General features: G+C 41.4%; 1 long non-coding RNA gene across 1 annotated transcript in view; it reads left to right on the forward strand.

Moving 5' to 3' along the window:
* The first annotated feature begins 477 nt into the window (after positions 1-477).
* LOC132768799 (uncharacterized) overlaps positions 478-22,502 on the forward strand; it is a 29,652-nt gene continuing 7,627 nt past the window's right edge. The window contains exon 1 of the long non-coding RNA XR_009630748.2: positions 478-688. This is a non-coding gene — a long non-coding RNA (uncharacterized lncRNA). The remainder of the gene's footprint in view (positions 689-22,502) is intronic.

Raw genomic sequence — 22,502 nt, forward strand, 5'->3', positions numbered from 1 at the left:
TTCCAACCATGTGGTTCTCAGAGCTTCTCTGCTTTCCCAAATGGGGCAGGAGGACTGGAGAGGAAGTAAATTATTACAAACAACTTTCCTTGAGTTCATTTATGTTCCCAGGCATGGAGCTGGCAACAGCCACTGGCCTCTCTCACTTGCCCCACCCCCAAAGCTTTCCCTGGCCCCCTCCTTCTCCCCCCAACTTTTCTCCCTCCCTCCTTCTCCCTTGCTTTCCCTCTCTGGCTTAATGACTTCCACATGGGCCTCTGGCATGCTGAGCATTGTCTGAAATCTCCAAATTTAGAAGAAATATGAAAATTGTCAAGCACGCCTTCCTTAGGGGGTAAAACCAACATTCGCTTGAACTGTCGCAGGTCAAGGCAGCAGGTCCACGTGACCAGACCTCAGCCAATGGCCTCTCCCAGGACCACTGACAGATGTATCGTCAGACATCCAGCATCATCTTTCAGCTCATATAAGGTAAAAGTAAAAGGTTTCCCAGATTCTGAGCACTGAGAAAAGAGTTTTCAACTCAGGACCACTTGTGTCAGCAGCTTAAAAAAGGAGTGGCAACACAGCTGCTCCAGTGGTCCTCAATATGTGGAAGAGATGAGAAGATGCCCACCTTTGTCCTGCACTCCACCGGCCTGGCATAGGACAGGTGTGGGCGAAGACTGCTGGCTCCTGTGAAGAAGAGGTATGTGTCTAACTGTTCCTGTGCATGAGAGTGTTTTTCTGCATTTATGTGGAAATATACTCTACAGTTAAGCTATCTTTACATTGTTTCTGAAAGGCTGGACATCCCGAGAAATCAATGTTGGCACATGCTCTGTGGCTATTGTGCCTCCCATAGTCTTGGTTATTTTGTATTAATAGGAATACTGCACAGAAACTCACCTTAGTTCTATACTGCAGTATATATTTTTGGATATTCCAACTGATTCTTGTCCTGAGATTCGGGTATGAAGGAAAAAGGAAAATGTTGGGGAACCCACTCCACACTGAGTAATGCTGATACTGGGGTTCTGTATGTTGATGCATTTTATTCAAGGAGTGTCTTACTTCCAATTGCTCTCTTTTAGAATTTATGAGAGATGCTGGGCTGTACAGTAGCTGGAAAGGGAAGAAATGAAACTATAGCTAGCATCCAGGTGTTATTAATAGTTTATTTCTCAACAAAATTGTGAGACAGCTGTCCTTTTCCTTGAAGTTGCACACTACATGGGCTTTATCTCAGCATCCTTTTCTCCATAGGCTTTATTGCCAGATTGCAAAGAAAGAAAACGAGTGAATGCATTTAGTGAGAACCGATTAGGAAACCTAAGGCCATTTGCACTCCTGTTTTTATTTTTAATAGGTCTGTCCTCTCTTCCCATTCCTCAGAGCCAGGCTCCCCATACTGACAAAGAAATGCTGCTGCATTTTCTCCCACCCTGCTCTTCAGAGAGTCAGGTAATATTCCGATTCTCCCAGAACTGCCAGACACACTACAAAGGCTGGCTGGTTGGCTCTGAGATGCAGATGTCTGAGGAGCTGTTGGCATTTGCTTGTTCCACAAAGTGTGTTCCGAGTTGGAAAAACAAAAACCAGATGAATTTCCAACCGAGACGGGCCTCCCCACCTCCCTGCAGCGGTAAATGCCAGTAGAGCAATCTATCTTCCCAGGTCTCCTCACTAATGTAGAGTGAACCTGGGTCAGATGCACTGTTGAACTTAGAAAACAGCAACATGTTATCAGGCACTAAGCGTTTTCCAAGGGGAGAATGCTTGATACACTCAGTTTATTTCTAGTAATATGCTGCAACAGTGCCAGATTACAGTTGGAGACAGTGGCTGAAGTCTCAGTCACTGATATAAAAGCCTGATGGCCAATCGGCCAGCAAATGATGTGGGAAAGAAAGGGATTCTATTTCCACATGTTCTAACTTTGCAAATTCTTGGGGATCCGAATGCATTTTTGTGTGCTCTGTGGTGGATAGTTAAAGCAGAGCTTGGAAAAGTCCACAGTGGAATAATTGCAGGATGATCAATATCATCCCAGTTCATCAACCTATTACTGTTCAGACATGGATATCTTCATCACGCCATTATGTTAATTCTTCATAAAAGTAACATTATTAGCAAATCCAAACAAATATTCTGCAATATAGCAAATTTTAGCATTTTAAGTCATGCTGGCATATGACCAGAATTCTAGAAACTACCCTTTAAGTGCAATTGGCTAAGAGAGAGAGAAAGGGAAGTGGAGGGTGAAAGAGATGGAGAAAGAAAAAGAACTGTAAATGTGTTCCTTAAGAGTAACTGCCATAAGTTTTTAATACTTATGGCCATCAGCTTCTTTTATTTCTCATAAAATAGAGAAGCCACACAAATATGATTGGAAAAGTGTATGTATATTATGCTGGACTGATACATTTGAGAAACAAGAATACTGGTGAAGGCAGGAATTCTTCAAGAGGGATAAAAAAATAAATGTTTATACAAAATAATAAAATCAACTGCCTTTAGTAGTTGTGTTCACGCAGCAGAGAATGATGAGAATGACCTAGGGCTCTCATGTGAGAATGTCCTCAGGTGCTATGTTCATGGCAACTATTCTATCTGCTCTGTAAGGGTGTGTGTTTCAAATGAGCTCCTGAAATTGCCCTGGAATTGGATGACACCTGGTTTCCTCATGAAGAACACGTGAAAGCCACCCATGCATGGTGACTCTTGTCTTTGTGATGAGGAATCCTGAAAGTGCCCTGGAAGCAGGAAAGATAACTTCTTGCAGGAACCCATTTGCCCTCTGTTTATATGAGTGAGAGTGTGGGGTGCTCTTCAGTGCACATTTATATGTCAGGTAGGGTTACGAATATAAGCATTGTTATGGCTCTGAAGCCTGTGGCATGACAAGTTTTGTTAGGTTGCAATTCCTATGAGTCTTAGCCAGCATGGCCAATAATCAAGGATAATGAGAGCTTTTAGGAGTTCCTAAGAGTCTGAAGCTTCACTATATATATGTGTCACAGGTTGTGTGTGCTTGCACACAATGTATTTCTGTCAGATACCTTGCTTTGTTTTACTACACACAAACACATTTAGTCCTGGAAGAGTAAGGATAACCCTTCTTGATTAATATTTACAGCTTTGAAGCTGTAAACTAACATTGCATATCTGCTCAAAAGAAAGCCCAATGGTTCTAAATCAATGACCATACAGCATCAGTTGCCACTGCAATTGAACTTTTTCCCTGCTCCACTCCTTCTGCAGCACAAATGCCCAAAAGAGCTTCTTATGTGGCATTTGGAAACCACCCATGCAGCAAGATTGGGTTGGGGGGTGGGTGGGTATATGAAAAGATATGAAAGGATATGGCAATGGTGCTTATGCTCCTTCCTCCTTTTTCTAGAAGTTCCACTTCCATACCGCCTCCATACTTGCTGAATCCTGCTCATTGTACTTAATGGGACTCAATTTTAGATTTGCTTACATCAGCTTGCAGCCTAAATGTCTTTGCAGAAAATGATTCCAGAAATGCACAAGTTGTACGCAAGATATCCATAAGACTATGAGAATCCAAGTTCTGTTTTGTAGTAAGCTCTAGCAGAATAATATAGCAAAAGCTGTTACAGGATAGTAACACCCAACCTATTCAGTTTTTTTCCTTCCAGCAAGCAGCTCCTTCAGGCTCTCTTCTGCTATCATACAACCATCAGTACTAGGGGCAAGGTCTGAAATTATTTTAATACTAAGAGAGGATAGAAACTTTAGTACTAAGAGAGGATAGAAACTTTAGTACCAGACCTGCTGAAAAATCCACAGTTATGGGGAACACAATCGATCCCTGCATTATGACTATTTGGATAGCTTTTGCCAAGCCTTGATAGCATTAACACATTATCTAGGGTTGCAAATAAACACATATTGTCCATTACCAATATTCCACCTATTGGACCTCCAGAGTTTAGTTTCATTAAAGTAACTGGGATCCAAAGAGTTACCTTAAGTATGCCCACAGGACATATCCAATGTAACATTTGACTTCCCTCCTAGGAACAGCATACCTCCATTTATCCATACGATGTGCTTTTGGAAGTCGACCCACTACCACAAATTCAGAAGTGTTTTGTCACTTGGGATCTGAAGATAGTGCTTAAGAAACACAAGTGCAAAGCCAACTTGTTACGTCTGTGCTTTTTACCTCCTAGTTAGAGGTACAGCCATCAAAATACTTGGCAACAATAATTTTTCTGGGGTCATTCTGTCATGTTTTTCTGCCATTTGATACATTTTCACACACTAGATTAATAAAATTTTAGTTTTCTTCTTTTCCTTCATTGCTTTGTAATGTGAATGTAGAAATGAAAAAAGCACTCCTTCTAGTTACAAAAGCTTATCTTCTGTTTTGTTTTTAATCCTGCGTGAACCAGGATCCCTGATTCCCACCCTTCAGTTGAATGCAACCGTAATTTTATGCCAGATATCGGGGGGGGGGGGGGGATGAGATGGGTATGCTGTTGTTTCCAGGAAGATCAGCATTTTGGGAGAATATGTAGGGGCCCACAGACTGGTTCCCTTGCCAAGTCTAGACCCGTAGACTAATGATCATGCAATACAGTCAAGCCATTCCTCTGAATTAGGGTGCTGAAGTACTTCCAGGCGTTTGGGGCTACAAAATGTTTCCTTACTATTTTCCAAACAGATTGATGCTTCCAGGGGTTAGAAGTCTCAAAAATTTGAAGGACCACAGATTCTTCACCTCTACTTCAATACTGCCCTAATTAGGAAAGTACTGAATAATGCCAGTGCTTCCCTGCAAGAGGTTAAGACCACCCAAGGAGTGCGTCAAAGCTGTTGACTCATTGTTTTTCAAAGCACATATCTACAATGATCTGATATATTACTTTCATTCATGTTTCATGGTTATAACTTCCTCCAAAGAGTTCTGTGAACTGTAGCCTGATGAGCCAGCTGTGGTACTGTCAATGCTGTTATGTGTATATGTGTGTCTGTGTTTGAGCTTTCAAGTCACTTGTTGACTTTTGGTGACCTCATGAATTTCTTAGGCAAGAAAAACTCAGGGGTGGTTTGCCATTTCCTTCCTCTGAAATACAGCTTTGGAATTCCTTGGCATCCTCCCATTCAAGTACTAACCAGAGTTGATCCTGCTTAGTTTCCAAGACCAGGCAGGATTTGGGGTATTTGGTGGTATCTAGGCCTTTAGCAATCCTGAGTCTCCATCAAATAAATATAGAATGCCAGGGAAAGGAAATGAGTGGTTATCAGTATAATTCTTAGCATAGTTCCAAAAAGCAAAGCACTTAGTTAATTATTGCAACTACTATATAATTTAGGCCAAAATTATGAATCCTAGGAGAGTTCAAAGTAAAGCTAATATTTGAATCCAAGACTTCAAGTTCGCATACCAATAAGATAGTACTGCTCATAGTGGTACCTGGACTAGTCCCAGTCCCCAAGAGAGTGAGTTTCCAGGAAAGAAAGAAACAACTGTAACCAGTAGGCACAAATATGTCTCTGGCACATTGAGGGAAAATAATTGCCAGTCACCACATCACATTTTCTAAGAAATGCTGCAGTGGGATATACCGTATCTGCTGTCCTGATTTTCAGTGCCACTGACTTCATTCTAAGGAGTAGAATACTTTATCCCAGGGTATGCAAAGCCATTTCAGTTTTCATACATATTCCTCAGCAAATATATTACTGAGATTCAGAAGTAACAATATGTATAATACACACAATTTTACATCATGACTGGAATGACTGTTCAAAGGTGCACTGTGTCCATCAATGCTTATGTTTTATTAATGGGTTGATAAATTCTGACAGTTCAATAACACAGGAGAGGAAACACAGACCATTTTGGCAATGAAATTAAACTGCTAGATTATGCCATTGAGAGGTCTACTGATAGCCCACGGGTTAAATACACAGTTCAAGTGGTAATGATGCCAGCTGTGGAAGGAGGGTGTGGGAAATAGGAAGAAGGAGGACAGAAGATATAAGAAATAGCAAAATGCCCTGCAAAATCAGCAACCTTCATTCCATTTCCAAAACTCTACTGAAACACAGCTGCAGAAAGGGATTTGGCCAGGAATCACATTGTATAAATATTTATTTTAAATAAAAAAGAACAGATTCTTGTGGGTTTTTTTCGGACTATATGGCCATGTTCTAGAGGCATTTCTTCTCATTCAATTAGGAGAAATGCCTCTAGAACATGGCCATATAGCCCGAAAAAACCCACAAGAACTGAGTGATTCCAGCCATGAAAGCCTTCGACAATACATTAAAAAAGAACAGAACTTGATACTGAGATGCAAGAAGCAGGGATGGGATGAGACGCATCCAGATACTTCTATCTAACTATAACCTGGCTGATTTGCAATCTTACTCTCTATCAAATCTGGCTGTAGGTATTATTTCAGAAACTTGCATTTCTGTCTAATTATTTGTATGACTTTCAGAAGACATCAACTTTGGAGACACTGGTATGACTATCTGTTTTCACACAAACAAGGGTTAAATTGAATTTTGGCTGGCAGAATGTGTCACCTTTGTGCTAGTTTCTTCTGTTTTGTATAACAACAACAACAACTTTATATTTATATCCTCCTACCATCTACCCAAAGGGACTCGGGGCGGCTTACAAGTGGGACCAAGCCCAATAACAACAAATTTAGACAAGTAAAAACACATTAAAATACAATAAACAGATGACAATCTAATTACACAATTAAAACAGTAAAATATAAAAACATCATTAAAATAAATCACAGTAAATCTCAATAATTAAAACCAGGACTATGGTACGCAGATCAAATTAGAGAAGACTGGGCATGGGCTTGTGCAAAAACAGATTATAGGGCCAGGGCTGGGATAAAGTGCTGAGATTCAATCTGACGGTCAATTAGGGCTGACCAATCATAGATAGGGGCCTAACCATTTTCAAATGCGCATTTGAACATCCAAGTTTTGAGGTCCCTGCAGAAGGTAGACAGTGTGGGTGCTTGCCTAATATCCCTGGGGAGAGAGTTCCAGAACCGGGGGGCCACCACTGATAAGGCCCTTTCTCTTGTCACCACCAACCATGCTTGTGACAGTGTTGGGAGTGAGAGAAGGGCCGCCCTGGCAGACCTTAGCACCTGCGCTGGTTCATAGGGGAAAATATGGTAGCAAAGATAGGCAGCACCCGAACCTATTAGGGCTTTGTAGGTGATGACCTGCGCTTTGAATTGGAACCGGAAACTTATTGGCAACCAGGGGAGCTGTTTTTAATATGGCTGTAATTCACTCCTTATAATTAGCTCCAGTTAGCAACTTGACTGCCAACCTTTGAACCAGCTGCAATTTCTGGGCCGTCTTCAATGGCAGGCCCACATAGAGTGCATTGCAGTAATCCAGTCTGGATGTAATTAAGGTGTGGACCACTATGGCTAAATCAGGTTTCTCAGGTATGGTCGCAGCTGGCGCACAAGTTTTAACTGTGCAAAGGCCCTCTGTTTAATTCTGAAAACATTAAAAACTGAAGCTTTTCTGTCCTTTTCTTGCACTGAAAATTTGCTTCCTGAACCAGTTATTTTACTTCCCCTAAATGAATAGGGCTGAATGGCCTTGGGCTGAGCAAAGTGTAGTCTTTCTGATGCCATCACATTGCGATTCGCATGTCTCCTAGTTAGCACAGGAAATGGTGAGACATGATGAGAGGTTCAGCTGCACAACAGCTTGAGGATTGCATTTTGCCCAACATTGACCAAACTGTAATGTATGCCTCAGCTAGAATAGGACCAATGGCCTTCTATAGGTATTGATTTAATCCAAGGGTCAGCATCATTCAGCCTCTTGTAAGATTGCAACTCCCAATATCAATGCTGGTTAGAGTTTCTGAGACTTGTAGTATCTGGAGGGTCTTATGATTCCTATCCTATAGCATTGATTTGAAGAGTATGATTGAGGCCTTTGTCCTGATAAGGAAATATCCACTTCTTTAGGAATGAACAGTCACCATACACCATACAAATTTTGCTGTAGCAACCCCCCTCAGAGATGCTTATTTCTGTTCCTTCACCTATATATGGTCATTCAATTGGGGCAAGAGTGGGTGGGTACAGGGGTGGGTGAAGGGTGGGGGGAGCTGCTTCTCTGCATGGGAAAGCCAGCAGGCAGCAAACCTCAGCCATGGCTTACTTATTGCCCATTAAAGGAAGTGTTTGGTTAATAAGAATGATCAACATCCTTGCTCTCCTCTTCCCTCCTCCTCTCTGTTCTTCCAAACACAAAGCTAGAATGGGAAAAAGAAAGAACATTCTGGAGGAGAAGGCATGGGATAAAGGCAAGATAGCATTGGTTGCTTTAATATTATGGATTCTATTTAAAAATCAAATCAGGATAACTCAACCTAGACTAGGAAAATTCTATACAAACATGCCTACTCATATGTCTCTTGAGATCAGTAATCCTTACCCCCAAGTAAATGGATATTGATGTACAGTAAATATTTTCCTCAGCTATCTCTGTTTAGAAAGGAATGTTTTAACTAGATCTTATTATGACCAATTTAAGAAAACAATGTATAGTAGGAGTGGGGATACCTCAGGTAGATATCCATGGTGTGAAAATAGGAGGTTGTGTGTGTGTGTGTGTGTGTGTGTGTGTGTGTGTGTGTGCATGTATGTATACCTCTGTATTCTATTCATTTATCTTTTTATTCTTAATGGTCCAGATTCTAGGTGGTTTACATAACTAAGTATACTTAATCACACTAAGTATACTTAATTAAGTTGCGTCTTCTAGCCCACTCTCCAAATCCTGATTTACTGAGTAGCAGCTGCTGCGAATGACAAATATCTGTTCTCCTCTCATTCAGGACACAGCAGATTTGCTCTTAAATATATAAAATAAGAATGTAAAACTGAAAGAATTCAGGCATTTTGCACCTATTCTGATTTAAGATGTATCTATTTTGGCCATTAAAAGACCCATAGCTACTGTCAGGTATATCCAAGTTAATTTTAAATGATTAATTGTACGTTTACTTCTTATTCCATTGTATTTTAATCTTTGTACCATGTATTTTAATATATGTATTTTAAAGAAATATATGTATCTTATTGTGTGCATTTTATAGTGATGTGTTTTAACTGTGTTTTGCACCACCTTGAGTCATGAGGAGAGCAAGTAACAAATAAATTTTATTATTATTATTATTATTATTATTATAGTTTATTAGTTTATTTTTTGTTATTATATGTCTATTAGTTGTTTTTTTCAGGTATGTTCACTTTTTTGTGATTGGAGTCCACCCTGAGTCCCTTCGAGGAGATAGGGCAGAATATAATAAAATTGGGTTGTTATTATTATTATTATTATTATTATTATTGGATCAGGAACATGTGACCCTTCAAATGTTATTGGATTACAGCTCTCATCAGCCCTAGCCAAGATAGTGAAATACTGAGAAATTCTGGAAAATGCTTCTCTGCTTGTAAATACTTAGACAAATGCTATGCAAAATTCTCATGTGTTCAGTTTGCACAAAAACAGCTTTTTATTATGAAAACAACATCATAGTGCAAAACAACCAAATGTTAATTGCAATTTGGGGCTTACTACTTACAAATGTGTATCTGATTGCTTTGCACTGAGAACAGCTTTTCTGCAGATATATTATTTTCCAGAACAGAAAAGGTTGGGTTTTTGTATGTGCAAACCAACTACACGAGAATGTTGCATAAAATAAGTCTAATTACAGCAGTTTGTGCACAGGAAATTGGGACATGATACTTGATCTAGCAATTTTTTTCCTGTTGCAAAGCCTTCAAAAGCTCAATTACTTGTTTTTTTTCTTTGAGAAGAAAATTATTGAAATACATTCCTCTACTGCTTTAAAATTGAGGGCATTTATAAAACTCCCAACTGCACACAGAGTCCTGTTTATGTATACAGGCGTACACAAGATGCCCCCATGACATGAAGCACTCCCTTTTTTGCAGGGCTCCCTGTGACTTTGAGTAATGTGCATATAGACCAGTGGTTCTCAACGTTTTGCCCTCCAGATATTTTAGATGTCAACAGCCAAAATCCTCTTTGATTGGGCATGGGGGCTGAGCCTTTAGGGAGCAGAAGTCTAAAATATCTGGAGAACTAAAGGTTGGGAGTCACTGATGCACAGAACCTTACCAACAGAGCAAAGGCACATGGATGAAAAAGCCTGCTCCATTCTAATATATTTATTCCTTGTGGTTTCTTGAAGAAGGGAAAATAAAATAAAATAAAAAGAAGCTAAATAAAATAAAAAGAAGCTGTCTCTTCAATGAAAATCATCACTGGTGGTCAGGTTTTATATCTCATCTTGGCAGCTACTGTCTTTACACAAGCAGGAAGCTCTGACCTTTCAAAATGCCACCTTGGGGACTTCCTTTTCTCAGTCCCCTCCTGACCCTTGCCAACAGATAGATATAGACAGCAAAAGAGAGAACAAACCTCTCCAGGGGGGCTGCTGACGTGACTGTGCCTCTCTTGGGAATGGACCCAAGAAGCCATTTCCTCTGTCCTAGGAATGTGATGTCTAAACTAAGCAAGAGATGTCACTCCCAGGCCTACCAGTTCACATGACCCAGAATGGGACCCAGCCTCCCCTCTTCTGGTTTGTGATCATGCAAGGAAAAGGGATGCTGCTTCAAACTAAGTTGCATTGCAATAACCTCACATCAAAAGACAGAAAACAATGTGTAGTGTGAATATTTTGGACAAGGTTCAAAATTGGCCAACTTTTAAAATGTTTATTCACAAAAATACAAATTGCATTCTGTATGGGGTGGTGGTAATGAGGAATGATGTCTCTGAGATACATACATACATACATTGCCTACATGTATTCCAGTAGACACATGGGCTTTACCAAGCTATTATTTGCATGAGGTGCTGCTCGTGTGGATTATTGAAAGAGAACCATTCTAAGATGCAGCACTTTATACTGCAATCCTCCATGGCTCAATGTAGTGTAGTAGTTCTGCATGCAAAACTATACTACACTGAGCCATGTAGCAAACCCTAGATCTACTATAAAGCTCCTGAAGCCCCACCATCTACTGGCATTTGTGCCTGGAGGAGACTGGGTTGCAAAAGCATCTGGCTATGTTCCTGGCATGAAGCTGATGTTTGTTGTGGTGGCCTCGAAATGGCTGATGGTAAAGCCAGACAAATGGATGTGGCTTCCCACCAGCCTTTTCGCAGCCATCACTGCTTTGCATTACATTTGACAGCAAATTCATTTTTTGTAATGCACACCTTCAAAATTACGGTGCATATTACATTCAATAGCACATTATACTAGAGTAAATATGGCAAATTAGTTTACCATGTTAATGTAACACCAGACAGTGTAATAAAATTAGTCCGGTAGCTTGGCATCAGTGGAGCTGACTGTTACATGAGTAGTTAGTTACAAGCAAGGAACTGCATGTAGGCTTCTTCTTCTGACTCAGAACAAGCTCTCATTTCTTAGTTTAGACCAACAGTTTCCATAGCACCATTTTCTACCTGAAATATGTGCTGAGAAGTGGATTGACATGGTCAAAAAAATATGTGGAACAGCCAATTTAGTATTATTGTCAAATGTTCAAAAGAAAGACTAAGCAGAAAACAAGAGAAATAAATAGGATTCCCAGATCTTGGGACCAAGAATATCTTCTTTGATCCTCAGGGTGTGTGGGAATGAACCTCAGGGCAGGAGCACTTTCTTGAAAGAGATACATTATGCAAAAAAATTTTTTTAAAAAAAAATGTGAATCCTATCATCTATATCAGAGTTTCTTAAACTGTGGGTCCCGACTAGGCTTGTGCATTCTGGGTAAGTCGCAATTTGTTTCGGTGTCCTAGATTTCGGTGGGGGCACTGATCCATTTTTTTGGGAGGCTCTGGAATTTAGGAGGGCAGATATCTGTTTTTGCTCTGGGGTGCCGAAAGATTTGTTTTATAGCTGACCCATTATGACAAGGGGCTTCCCAGGCTCCACTTCCCATCATTTTAGGCATTTAAGCTGTTCCTACTCTAGACGAGAGGCGTTGCAAGCACTGGCATGCACACTTTCTCTCCCAGGCCTACACCACACCATGTACTCTTTCCAAGGCATTTAAAGGAAGCTTCTTAAAACTGTTTCTACTCTAGAGGAGAGATGCTATAGGCAGGTACTCATGCTTTTAGGAGGCATCTTACTTGTTTCTGCTCTAGAGAAGAGGCGCTGCAGGCAGATGTGCGCACATTCTTTCCCGGGTTTGCACCACACCACACACTCTTTCCAAGGCATTTTAAAGAGGCTTCCCCACTTCCAGGTAAGAAAGGATGATGACCTCCTGGAGCTATTATGCTTCCTTTAAAAATCCCTCTTTTTCCTGGTATGCTTCAATCTCCTTTCTGCTTTGGGTTTAATGCTTCCTTACAGCTGTTTCTACTATCTATTCTAGAGGAGAGTTAACTGATAGCAGTTTTCAGGGAATGAGGGTTTTCTTTTTGTTTGCTGGGATTGATTTTAAAAAGACTAAACTGTTATGCCAAAAAGCAGAGGAGGAGCCAAGATCAGCTCCCGCTTGTTTTTGTTGCAGATGGTTTTTTGTACCAGGAGAACCCTTACTGTTACGTGCTCCCGAAGGTATAGAAGGAAAACAGATCTTCACACTAGTCTAGTCCCGACCCCAAATGGTGCCCCCTTCATATAATGTTGGGATCCCAAGGAAATTTTCTGAACATTACCTAGCGACTGTTTTAGACAGTTACACGAATATGCTGGATTCTATTTACAGTGAACTCTGCAGAAGATGCTTCAGGTGCACTTCATAAAAAGGAAAATCGGTTTGCTTAGCAAGGCTTGCAAATGCCAATTTGTTATCACTTAATGTTTGATTTTTCTATTTATTTTATATACCAACGTACTTGGGGTCATGCAAAAACTTCTCAGGCCAAAGGAGATCCCAAGAGGAAAAGTCTAACAAGCCCTGATCTATACAACTGTGGTAGATGTTTAACAAAATCACCAGGAATTGTTCCTACTAACATCACCCTTAAAACATCACCAGGGCCTGCTTCTTGTGATATCACAAAGATCTAAAGTTGATTCTGAAAATTGTGCTGACCTGGCAATCTTAAAACTAAACAATATGGTAAAATGGAATAAGAGAGATCATGAGGATGGGGAGTTTATGTAGTAAGGGGTGATCTTGGCTAACAAGTTTTGAAGCAGAGGGTCTGGAAAGACAAGGCAGAGGGGAAGCTAACTGTTGTTCAGACTATATTCTGTTCGAAAATGCACTATCTCTTTGGAAATCTATTTATTTATTTATTATTTATTTATTTGGTTTACTTTTACCCCGCCCTTCTCACCCTGAAGGGGACTCAGGGCGGCTTACACATCCAAGGCACAATTCGATGCCCATAGCATACATCAATAATAAACAATAAAGCAAAATAACACAATTTAGCAAACAACAATACATTGCATCTAAACCCGTTAAAACCAATAAAACCAATAAAATTTCATACAAACCGATACAAACCACTTCTTCCTTATTGCTAGTCAATGTTCGCTATCTCATGGTTCAGAGTTTTCTTCCACATTTATCAGTCCACATATATCAGTCCTGCCGGTCCTAATTGCCTGGTTGTCCTATCTAGTTAGCAGATTGCCCGAAGGCCTGGTCCCACAACCACGTCTTTGCCTTCCTCCTAAAGGACAGGAGTGATGTCGATGCCCTGATATCCACTGGGAGTGAGTTCCACAGGTGGGGGGCCACCACTGAGAAGGCCCTGCTCCTCGTCCCCACCAGCCTTGCTTGGGAAAGTGGTGGAGTCGAGAGCAGGGCCCCCTCAGATGATCTTAAATTCCGTGGTGGGACGTAGAGGGAGATACGTTCGGACAGATACGCTAGACCGGAACCGTACAGGGTTTTATAGGTCAATACCAGCACCTTGAATTGGGCTCGGAACTGAACCGGCAGCCAGTGGAGCTGACACAGCAGAGGGGTGGTGTGCTCTCTGTATGTCGCCCCAGTGAGCAGCCTGGCTGCCGCTCGCTGGACCAGTTGAAGTTTCCGAACCGTCTTCAAGGGTAACCCCACGTAGAGCGCGTTGCAGTAGTCTATTCGGGATGTAACAAGAGCGTGGACCACTGTGGCCAGATCAGACTTCCCAAGGAACGGGCGCAACTGGTGCACAAGTTTTAATTGTGCAAAAGCTCTCCTGGCCACCGCTGAAACCTGGGGTTCCAGGCTCAGCGATGAGTCCAGGATCACTCCCAAGCTGCGAACCTGCGTCTTCAGGGGGAGTGTAACCCCGTCTAACACAGGCTGTAACCCTATTCCCTGTTTGGCCTTACGACTGACCAGTAGGACCTCTGTCTTGTCTGGATTCAGTTTCAATTTGTTAGCCATCATCCAGTCCGATACAGCAGCCAAACACCGATTCAAGGTCTGGACAGCCTCCTTGGTGACAGGTGAGAAGGAGTGACAGATCTGGACATCATCTGCATAGAGATAACATCTCAGTCCGAAACTCCGAATGATCTCCCCCAGCGGCTTCATGTAGATGTTGAACAACATTGGGGACAGAATTGAACCCTGTGGGACTCCACATGACAACGGCTGTGGGGCCGAACAGGTGTCACCCAGTAACACCTTCTGGGACCGTCCCTCAAGAAAGGACCGGAGCCACTGCAAAGCAGTACCTCCAAGTCCCATATCTCTGAGGCGTCCCAGAAGGATAATCTATATTGCTTTCAGTGACAAACTCGCATTGCACATGCCAAAGAAGATGGGAAGGCCTTTGTTTTACTCTTTCCAGAAATACCAGCTACAATAGTTCAACACTCATCACTGCTTCCTCTACTACAAAAGCAAGTTACAGAGATGGAAATTGAACCCACAATTCAATATAGGACAAAAATACAAGCAAGTTTTCTAGATTTAACTATGCACACTTACATCTTCTAGCTCATTCTGGCAACTTCAGGTTGGGATGACTTTCAGTTCTGAAGCAATAAGAAGGAGAGAGATGTTCTTAAATCTGGAATACGGGTCCTTTAGACCTTGAAGCTGAATCTGGATCTCTTGTGGTTCCAGTCCCCAGTTGCCCACACCACCCTCAACATCCCATTATCATTTAATAGCTTCCAACATTTAATGCCATTTTTTCTCTTTCTGATAAGTCTGCGATGTCACTTCCAAGACTATTAGAAGCTTCATGCTAAAATATTTTTGTATGTTGGGTTCCTTCCTACCCTTTTAGTGTAACGTGACCCTTAAGAACTTCTCTGAAATTGAATTTGGCCTTCAATCTTAAAGATGTTCCTAATATTTGATTTTAGGGTGTTGTTAATGTGCTATATTACACACACACACGCACACACGCACACACACTCTGCCCCACTGGTTTCGTAATGTGGTTTTACCCTCTGACTATTGTGCCTGGAATTCTCCTTGAGGAATAAACTGATTGCAGGGCAAGAGCTGCAGCGAGTAAAAATAAAAGAATATATGAAAAAATGGTAAAGTATAGAGTCAAAAGAGGCTATGAAGTTCAATCCCAGTAGTTAGCTGTCTAACCTCTTTTTGAAGACTGAGAAAGAGACCCTGCTACTTCTCTAGGCAAGTTGTTCCATTGCACAACTACGCTTACTATCAAGTATGATAAAGTAGTTTCAGCATTGGATTACAACTCTGGAAGACCAGGGTTCAAATCCTTGCTCAGCTATTAAATCCACTGGGTGACCTTGGGTAAATCATACTCTCCGCCTCAGAGGAAAGTGATGGCAAATCTCTTCTGAATAAATATTTTCAAGAAACCCTGTGATAGGGTCATTATAGTCACAAACTACCTGAAAGCAAACAACAACAACAAACTGACACCAGAAGAGTATAGGAATTCCACATTGATTAAAAGTGACAATGGCTGGAATCCTCAACATAAATTTGTGAGCACTTTACCAAGTAATGGAGGCACTAAGAACCCTATGGCTGAATTACAAAAATGTGCAATGGACCATGAACAAGAGTGCCTGTTGCACTTTGGGTTGCTTGTTGTGCATTGTGGGATAAATGTACATTGGGGACCAAAGTACATTAGTGTTTTGATCCATTAGTCTATTTGCCAGCTCTGCTCCAAGGTCACATAACAGTAGCCTTCTGCTGGACGTGGACATTATGCCATTATATTTTCCATAGATGCAAGTTGAATTATGAGAATACAATACTCCAACAGAATTCTGGCCTGGGTTCTTAACTTTAGACAACATTGGAGTTTCAATACCCCATCTCTTCATGTTCAACATCACATTTCTCAATACATGTGTACATATTCCATGAACACCAAAAGTGCAGGCACATAATACTGTATGACAAGCTATTTACAAAACCACCAATAACAGATGTCTTTCATCTCTAAGCAGAGAGTTTAGTTTTCAAAACAGATTGTCTGGTCATTGGAATTGTGCCCAAGCCAGCAGTTAGTGATTGCAGTGTGCAAGAAGAGATGGGAGCACAGGAGTGGAAGAGCAGAATACAGCAACATTTTTAACCTATTTGCAAACTGCCTTAACAGCATCATCCCCTGAAAACCCATTCTTTGTTCTTGGCCTTGTGATTTATCCCAGCCAAGCTCACTGAAAAGAAGCAGCAGCAGCTTGGAAGGCCTGGAGCTGCTCCATCCCCCAGGGCCTCTTGGCTGAGCCCCAGCATGGGAGATCTGGGCTGTTCAGCTCTAGGAATCTGCCATTTTGACCATAAAAGGGCAGGCATTTTCAGCTCCTGCTGGGAGGATGGGAAAGGAAAAGGCAGATCTATTTATAGTCTGTGTGAGGGTCTGGGCCTGAACTCGAGGTTAATCAGCCTGAGACTGTGGGACTAGATTGGGATCTTGCTTTGTTTTCTCATAAGCATTTTATTTGAAAACCAAACCCTGGGGGCAAAAGAGAAGGCTGCTAAACAGTGCTCTCTAACCTCATCTTCCCTTCTCCTCCTGAATCCCTTGCTTCCCAAAGTAGTTGCATTTCATACTTCAACATTGGCATAGGAATACAAAGTACATCTGGTTCCCATCAGCTGTGAAATATATGTATGTATACAATTCAGCAAATGTGGGTCTTTGAAATACTTAGAACAGCTCACCCTCACTTCCTCTGGATTCTTTTCTTAATAGCTGATATTTAGTATTTTAATTGTACACACACAACCTTAGGATGCTGATGTAATGCACATTGTTTTATGCTTATTCACAAAGTACTATTCCAAGTGAGCCTGCAGTAAAAAGAGGACTCTGGATGTTTGTTACAGAGAGCTATCTAACATGAAACGTTATTCCACAAATGGCTAGCTGAGGGAAGTAAGTTGGTAGTAAAGGTTTTTGTAGCCCAAGAGCACATCTATACCAGTTATCCTGAAGGGTGTGTGAATCAGCTCCCTGGCAGCTAAATAATGTATGGAGCTGATTTAACATGGGGAAAGGCCACCTTGAACACAGCCTTGAGTCAAAATTGCAGTTTGCTCTGAATTCTCCCCAAGAATCTGGAGCAAATAACAACTTTGAGCCCCTGTAAGCAGTTCACCTGGTTCTGAAATGGTATAGGTTTCAACTGTTCCATGGCCATTCAGTATTTCCTGGGTTTGGGTGGCCTCAGGACATGGGATAGTATTCACGGCCCCACCCCATCCTCATTTTCATTATCATGATGGCCAGCAGGCATAACATGGTTAGTATGGTCACTCATTGCCTAGATCAGTGGTTCCCAACCTTTTTTTTTACTAGGGACCACTTGATCAGGGACCATTCTCCAACATTAGTACCAAAAACGTTACGAATCAATTTTTTGGTCAACTTTAGATTCGGTTTGGTTATTTGGGGTGCTGATTCAGAAAATTGCATTGGATAGACCACATCAGATCTAGTTTCTGATACAGAACATATGCCATCCAGTAGTTGCCATCTGCTTGCCCACAAGAAAACCATATTTAATAAACTAGGGCTGATGTGGTAGTAGTAATCTTTCATGGGTAGTCAGCCTCTCCCCACCTGACATCCCCGTTGCCTCAGCACTATAAGAGGGTTTTGCAAGAGCAGTCACTCTCATTGCTGAGTGGTTTTAAGGCAACAGTGTAGTTATGGTGAGGCCACAGACCCCATTTTCATTCTTGTGGACACTGGTGGTCCATGGGCCACAGGTAGGGAACCACTGGCCTAAGTGAGCAAAGAAAGAAGATGGAGAGGAGGGAGCAATTCCACTGCTATTCCTTCCCATGTTGCTCTGTTGCCCCACCTATTGTCACTCCAAGCAGCAACCTAAACCCTTTTGCTCATAACAATTGTTGGAAAAACACCAGTAAAGGAGGAAAGAGTTAATAGGGCGTTCCAAGCCCTTCTGTCAACATCCATCTTACTGGACCCTGGGATAGTTGCAAGATTACATTCACACTGACTCAAGTTCTCAAGACATTTTCCCATCCAGCATTAGGGACTGGTATAATTTCCCAGAGGACCCTTTCCTTCCAAGTCATATAGACTGCTGAGCCATACTTCATTCCAAAAGAGTTTCAGGACAATCCGTCATGGCTTCATCCTCCCATGGGGCCCTAGAAGAAGACTTGATCTGAGCCGGGTGAGGTGGGGGTGGGGAAGTTAACCAAATGGAGTGTTTATTTTTCCATAGACCCTTGTGGGTACAATTCATGACAGGGTTTGATAAGGATAAGACTGTATCAGAAGAGAACCCATGCTTCATGCCTTTGGATGCAGTACATATTTACTTTCCCCCGTCCCCCTGCATGTAAATGCTCTAGTCTGTTTAGATAAGTTGTGGATTAATAGGTGCCCTTTAACCTCATGCAGTCCCTTTCCTCCTTATATCTTTGACTGCTGGATTTGCATTTATAAGCAGATGTGACAGCAAGGCTATCCTGTCTTAATCATGTATAAGTAACAAATGCCATGTAGACATTGTTCCTCCTCCCTGGACAGCCATTCTTTCACACTGCACAGTTACAACACAACGGTTGCATTTTAATTTCAGTGACAACATTTTATGAAATCCTGGGATTTGTAGTTTTTTCAGAGGCAGCAGGGAACTTTCTGGCTTGGGATTCTAAACTACAGCTTCTAAGATTCTATACGCTGAAACTATGTTAGTTCAAGTGGAATCACAGTTCTATCATTATGTAGTGCAAAGGGGCTCCAAATGTCTATTCTTCTTTGCAATCTGAAGACTAAAGCCAGCTCATTTACTCATTTATGTTCTGTGTCCCAGAACTCTTGCCAGAAGCCAGAACTCACACTGATCCTGGGAGCAAAATGTTCTAACTGTATTTGTTTATTTAATTAAATGTTTGATTGATTGTTTGTCTTTTGCTCAGGGCTGGGTAGCTTCCACCTTAACTAAAAATAAATTTCGATAATATAGAATATATGTATGTGTGTGGAAAAAAAAACTGAATTCATTAAAAATAAAAAACCCCAGATTTTATCAGATCAGTCATGATAAATAAAGTGGGATCAAATTGCTACAGTTGCATGGAGTGGGAGAGACCCTAGACTTTCCATGCTGATTACTGTTGTGTTCCTTGAAGTTGTTTCTGATTTATGGTGAACCTAAGGGTGGGTTTCTGAGGCTGAGAGTATGTGATTCTGTCAAGGTCACCCAGTGAGTTTTATGGCTGTGCAGAAAATTGAACCCTGGTCTATAGGAAAGTAAACATAAATAAATATCCTTAAGTGCCCTATAGCCATAAATTGTATGCTCATGTTTTTACAGATGGACATTTCAGATTGCAGTGGCATAAGCAGCATCTTCCTCCTCTTCTCCACGACCACACTTTCCCAAAGCTCTGACCCCAAATAGAATAGGATGCAGCATCCAAAAAGCATTAAGCAGTAGAAATGTGCATGCTAGCAGTGACAGATTCTCACTCTTGAAGGGTAATAGCAAATCTGGCCAGCATATCCTGCTTTGTGTTGTGAAGAAGCAGAACTTAGCCTAGATTTCTGCAAGAACATGTTTCTTGGCTTTTTCCTTAAGATCCAGCTAATCTCATCCAATACTTGGGGAAAAGGTATACTTCTGAATCACAACTCCCAGAAGACCTCTACCACGACTGTCTGGAGTTGGGGAATTGCAGTCCCTCAAAAAAAAATCTAGGCTCTAAATTTTGTTAATATAGGTAAAGGTAGTCCCCTGACATTAAGTCCAGTCATGTCTGACTCTGGGGTGTGGTGCTCATCTCCATTTCTAAGCCGAAGAGCCAGCGTTGTCTGTAGACACCTCCAAGGTCATGTGGCTGGCATGACTGCATGGAGCGCTGTTAATATACTGACCAAGAAAGTTGGAGAACAAGGACCTCCAACAGGGAATTGTCTGTATGGATTAATGGCCATGGGTCTGTGCCTTTCCTTGTGCTGCTGTAGAGCTGGCATCACTTAGTGAGATCATTGGAAGCGTAATGTTACATGGATCAATTCTGGCATGCTATTGAAGCACTGTTTTTTTCCAAAAGTTCATTCATTTGCTGAGGACTGCTCTTGAGCATCAGGAAATACCATTCGGGTAAAACAGTCAATGTTCCCAGGAGGGGCTGTGGCTCATTATGCCCTCAGATCAATGTTATTGAAAAACTGATGTTTTGATATAGGTACAATGATTCCTCTTAATGTAGCACACCAGTCACTCCCATGTTGATTGCCCTTGAGCTGTTTCACTTAACCTTGAATCACCCAAAGTAGTGGTCAGCTGAAATGATCTAAGTTATTTTATTTATTTATTTACCACACTTGTACCTCGCCCATCTCAAACCTGAGGGGAACTCCGAGCGGCCTTACAAAGGCAACAATTCGATGCCACATATAGATATACATATTGATAATTAAACAAATGCATTAAAATCCAGAACAATTAAACATCAAACATTAAAACATCACTTAAAACCACACAATCCAAATCCTACTCCAGGGCCGATCCAAGTTGTCATTATGCTATTTTGTAAACACTTATTGCACTGCTCCAATTTACCAATTGAAAGCTTGGTCCCAAAGCCATGTTTTTAGTTTTTTTCCTGAAGGTCAGGAGGGAGGAGGCCGATCTAATTTCACTAGGGAGTTCCACAGCTGAGGGGCCACCACTAAGAAGACCCTGTCTCTCATCCCCACCAGTTGTGCTTGTGATGGGGGTGGAACCGAGAGCCGGGTCTCCCCCAGTGATCTTAGCCTCTGAGGTGGATCATAGTGGGAAATACATTCGGATAGGTAAGCTGGGCCAGAAGAGCTGTGTAGGCTAAAGCCAGTACTTTGAAGTGTGCTCAGTAGCAGACTGGCGGCCAGTTACATCAGCACAATGAATCTTTGGATGGTATTCCTTTATTCAGTGTCTTTGGAGCCATAGTCTTTGGAAGAATCATCAGCCAGGTATGAGGCAGAGGGAGAATGCGAGGCAAAAATTTACAGCAGAATCTGACTCAAGAATAAGTTTCTCTGGGGCCTATGCAATTTACTCCCAAGTAACGAGGCGTAAGCCTCATATACATTGAAGGTTTGCAATTGTAGTAACTAAACATGGGTGGGGACATTTGCACACTATTTTGAGTATTAAAGCAAATATTGCAAGTTCTTGTGCCTGTCAGTTGCAATATATTATTGTTTTCACAACTCCACCAATATTGAAAGATACAATTCTAGCAATGGCAATAATTCATATCAAATAAAGATACTTTCTATATTCAGAAACAATATATTTATTTACTTCCCTTGTTCCTAAAATGAGCCACACACTCCACAGGGGACAATTTGATTTTTAAGATTATCAGCCGCAAGAAAATTAATGTCAGGTGACAGGATATTCTCGCATATTCTTACCAAATACACGCAATCAGGTTGGACACAACTTACCCTGAATTCAATGCAAATTACTCAAATTAATTCATTCTTTTATTTTTCTGTTTTAGGGATGCCATGTTTTTTGGAAACTTGTTTAGATCAAGTTTGCCTTCTAGGCTTTCTCCATGCAAATCAGAGTTCACTCTTAGAATAATAAGAATTATCTGTCACTGGGAGGGGGAGTGCAATCAGGATTTTAGAGATGTGTAGATGGGTCATTGCAAAAAAAAAAAAGGCTGGGAACCACTGATTTACTAGGGGGTGGCTATGCTTTGCTCAACTTAATAGCTTTATCATTGCTGTTGGAACAGATGGAGAGGGAACCTCTGACCCATCCAAAGTTTTGTACGATAACTCCCGCAGTCCCACACACCAGGCATACCAGGAAGGCTTGTAGTTATTATAAGCTAAAATAGCTATAAAGCCAAAGACTCCTTAACCCCACAGTTTAGGAGGGTGCTTTTCATTTTCAGGAGAGGGGGCAAAATCCTATTGGAGAATAGATCAGCTGAATCAATGAAATTTACCAATGTTTTGTCTCATTATGCACTACTTGATTTAATGGGTCTGTTCTAGTTGGGTTACTGGCTGGATACAGAGTGCTATCTCTT

This window comes from Anolis sagrei, chromosome 2 (genome assembly GCF_037176765.1).
Source record: "Anolis sagrei isolate rAnoSag1 chromosome 2, rAnoSag1.mat, whole genome shotgun sequence".
Taxonomy (NCBI): Eukaryota; Metazoa; Chordata; class Lepidosauria; order Squamata; family Dactyloidae; genus Anolis; species Anolis sagrei.